Source organism: Egretta garzetta, unplaced genomic scaffold (assembly GCF_000687185.1).
Source record: "Egretta garzetta isolate BGI_Z169 unplaced genomic scaffold, ASM68718v1 scaffold215, whole genome shotgun sequence".
NCBI classification, from domain to species: domain Eukaryota; kingdom Metazoa; phylum Chordata; class Aves; order Pelecaniformes; family Ardeidae; genus Egretta; species Egretta garzetta.
The window spans coordinates 2,408,043-2,412,331 of NW_009259719.1; positions in this window are offsets into that span (position 1 = coordinate 2,408,043).

The window sequence follows — 4,289 nt, forward strand, 5'->3', positions numbered from 1 at the left end:
GGGTGGGGGGAAGCACACAGTTCCCAGGGCATACCCCCATCCACATCCCTCGCTTTGAGCCCCAGCTGCAGAGAGCTGCTCCGCCAGGAGCTGGGGTCCCCACAAGCGACAGCCTGGGGAAGACACGGGGAGCAGAGACCCTTGCCTCCGTGGTGCAGCCTATTTATAGCTGACAGCAGCGAGGTTGCGTAAAGCCCCACCAGGGATCCAGGCCATCTTGTCCTGCCTGGCTGCAGGAGCAGCCCCACGCTCAGCACCCTCCCCACGCCAGAGATCCTGGGCCCACACCAGGGCTGCTGGAGAGGGAGCCCGACCCACACATTCACTCTCCAGAAGGAGGGGACAGCCACAACCCCAGGGGACAGCAAGGCCCCTTGGCACTCCCAGGAAAGGAGCAGCCCCTTTCCTGGTCCCTGTGCAGCTGTTCTATCCCCTTGGAGCAGAGCAGGGAGAAGGGAAGCAAGCTTTAATCCCCAAGGAAAGGTCCCTCAGCTGCATCCAGCAAGAGAAGGTGGCTGTGCTGCTGGAAGAGACCAGCTCTGTTCTGCTTCTGGGAGGCCGCAGCCACCCTCCAGGTCTGTATTTAGGACAAGCAGCTGCCAGGTCAGGCCAGCACCCATCCCAGTCCCACACCAAGCCTGAGCACCCGCCAGCAACCCCGGGTACTGGGGGGGAGCTGCTGCTTTCCAGCACCCCTCTGCAGTTGCCTCCTCAGTCAATAGATGACACTGCAGGTTTTGAAGGGCCAGAGGGGTCACCCTCACCGGGGGTCTGGCGCTTGGCAGCAGCACCGCGCCCAGGACCGGAGCAGCTGGCACCTCAACAGCAAACCACCAGCAGCATTCCTGTAGGCACGTATGGGGCAGAGGGGAGGCAGCGGGGGTGGGGGGCACACCATGCAGGTCCAGCCAGAGCCCTCACCTCTCCAGAGGGGCCAGCAGCATCGTACCTTATAGGTTGAGACTGCCAGGAGCTGTGACACCAGAGCATCCCCAAGCACGCTCCCATAGGTGCTGCCAGCCATGAAGGCCAGGCTCTGGAGAGAAACCCAAGCCCAAAGGACTTCCAAGGGCCAGGGATTGCAGTCTCATCACCCAGATGAGCACAGCCAGTCCCAGACTCTGCTGCACATGGTGAGATGCATGGCAGCCCCCTACAGCAGATGGCTTCAGCTCCAGGTCTGCGCTTATCTCACCTTCCGATGCCCAAGGGGAGGCAGGGGAAGAGACCTGCAGCCTCCCTGCCCTCTCCTTGAGGGAAGCAAAGGCCAACAGATCCCTTCCTCAGCCAAGTCCTTCCCATCTCATGAACTCAACTGTGCTGGTGCTATGAAGCATTCAGAAAAGCCAGGGCCAGCAACACTGCTGCAAGAAGCCATGAGACCCATCTCTGGAGCTGCAGGCTTGAAGGTGACAAAGTCCATTCCAGCTTTCTAATAAGACCAAGGCTTCCACTCTCCTGGTCACAACGATGTCCAGACATGAAGTTGAAGAGGTGATAAAGGCCAAGCACTTCAGCAACACCTGGGGAGACAGGATTTCCTTTGGTCTGCCTCACAGCAGCCCAGCTTTCCCAGCTGGTCCATCACATGGCTGACAGAGGAAGTTCAGAATCCAACTGGAGCTCAGCATCGAGGGCACCACGTGTGCCACCAGTTCCTAGATACCACAGCAGGCATCACCCCGCCAGCCTGGGCAGAGCCACGCAATGGCTGGGATGGCTACAGCTCCTCAGGGTGCGCAGTGCAGCAGCCAACCTGTCCCTGGTTCCCTGCCCCAGGGCACCCCCAACTGCTCATACTCATTTCTGCCTTTTGTTCTGGACAACATTTGGTAGGGCAGAAGGCATCCGTCCTGCCCTTCAGAGGCCAGCCCAGCAGCTCCAGTCCTGACCTACACCTTCCATAACCCAGCACAGACCCTGCCAGCACCCAACCCTGACTACACTGGCAGTTGTCTAAGTCACCCACAACCCTTCCTCCCAAACCCAAGCCCTCTGGCTTGCAGACCAGTCACCGGGACATGTCCAAGGAAGGGAGAAGGTGTCAAGAGTAAGAAACAGACCCACACATCCAGGCCTTCTCCCTCCCCACCAGGATCAGCTTTTCCCATCTGACCCCCACAAAGCCCACCTCTGCCTACTTGCCTGCAAGGTCACCCAGGGGTCCTGGGGCAGCCCATGGTGGTGGGAAGGCACCTCCAGCGCTGAGGGAAGGTCCTGGGTCCAGCCTCACTCCTCCTCTGCTGCTCCCAGCCCAGGCTTCCTGGTGTTGGTGACAGAGCAATGGGCTGGAGAAAGGTTTTACCTGCTCCCAGGGGTAGGAAAAGACTATTTGACCGAGCAACGGGCAAGCGGGACCGCTGCTAGGCCAGATCTGGTGTTTTACTAGTCCTTCCCTGCTTGGAGAAAACCAAGCCCAGACACCAAGCTGCCACCAGAGAGCCTGCTCCCGCAGACCGCTGCCAGATTCAGTAGGTTTGGTGAGGTGACAAGACACAGCACATGCGACAGCATTCAACAGGGAACCAGTTTAATCAGATATTGGGTTTGCACCATTCTTTTCAAGTACCACAAGTTCTGCATTTTTCTAAGAAATACAAAGCACTCTCAGGTTGCACAGAACGCTGGTCCTGTAGAACACAGGAGGGAGAGAACGAGACACTCCGATACAGACACATCAGCCACCGTGCTGGGCAGGAGAAAGGAACCCCCTCGTCCCCACCTCGCTGATGGTAACAGTCACTTTACAGGAGGAAAAGAGATCCCAGGGGGTCCCTGCCACAGCAGCGGGGCTGTGGCCAGGTGCCCCACACCCACCCAAGGTCAGGGTACCCCAGCGTAACCACCAGACACGTCCACGCCCCCATTAGCACAACACTAACGAACAAAGCGCTTCCACATTCCACAACGGAGTGAAAAACCCCTTCATAAAACCAGTTGACAAGCATCCAGGTTCATCTACTCTAGGTAATCATAAACTCAGAGCCAGGGCAAGTTACTTCATCCACAAGATTAACAGCTGACTCAGTAGGCTGAACGCATGCTACTTACAGCACATAAATAGAAGTTGTTGGGGTTTGTTTTTTTTTTTTCTTTTTTCTCCTTAAAAAAAAAAAAGCACGTTACGAAGGTCTACAGTCCGATTGCCTAGACACGGCCGCATGCACACGACTATCGGCCTCCACAGAAGCGGGCTGCTCTGGGCAGCGAGGAAAAGCTGTCTCTGCATCAGCTATTCCAGGCGTCACGGGACAGCTAGCCTGCCCCCGTGCTCGCACGTTATCCACGCAGCCATTAAATACGGTACTAGCTAAGAGGGGGTTTTAAATACAAACTCCAGGGTTGCTTTTTTTCCAAAAGAAATGTTAATCCATAGAGGGTTACAGTTAACAGATATCATCACTTTATTTCTCAGAACCAGAAATAGTGTTGGAACAAACAAACAAAACAAAAAACCCCAAAAGACACAGCATGTCATTTCCAGAAGTGCAACCAGGGTACAGGGTAGCTCTCGGCAACACGAAGGGCTTCTGCAGCCGGGAGAGGAGGGGAGCCACGGCAGAAGATGGCAGCTCCCACTCCTGGCGGGCGCCTGACCTTGCGACGCTCTCTGAGGGGATTTGTCACCGCACCCTCCGCCCCACCCCGCTAGCAGGACCCACGGCACGTGGGACCACTGAGTCCCCCAGCGCCCACCGAGCCAGGGAGCTGCAGAGAGGTGACTTTACAGGGATGTACCCCAAAATAAGAGACCTCAAAATAAATAGGACCAGAGCTTCTTTACAGTAGGCAATGCACTAGCTTTACCATGAACAAAACTAAGACTAACAGTCACTTCTTGCCAACGGAGAAACTTTTCCTCCTTTTCACATTTTCCAGCCCCCTGCCCTCCCCACTGCAGTGCGGCCGGGATGGCGTTGCGGGGGGGCGCAGCCCCAGCCAGTCCCATCCTCACACCAGGGTGAGCAGGGCCAGCTGGGGGGGCCCTGCACAGCCCTGGGGCTGGCGGAAGGGACAGGCAGCCAGGGGTGCCTGCATCCATCTCCACACCAGCCGAGACAACCCTCAGCAGCTACCAGCAGCTCTGCACCATGACCCAACCACACGGCTCTGGATGCCACCACTGCTGACAGCTGTGGTCCAGCTGCCTCCTCCAAGAACACTTCTTCCAGTGGAAAGAGGAGCAGGATGGGGGCACAAGCAGGGCCCAACCTCACCCATGCTCCCCCAGCACCCCGCCGCAGCCCAGACTGGGGGGGGGGGGGGCGCTGCGGGGGGGGGAGAGGCCG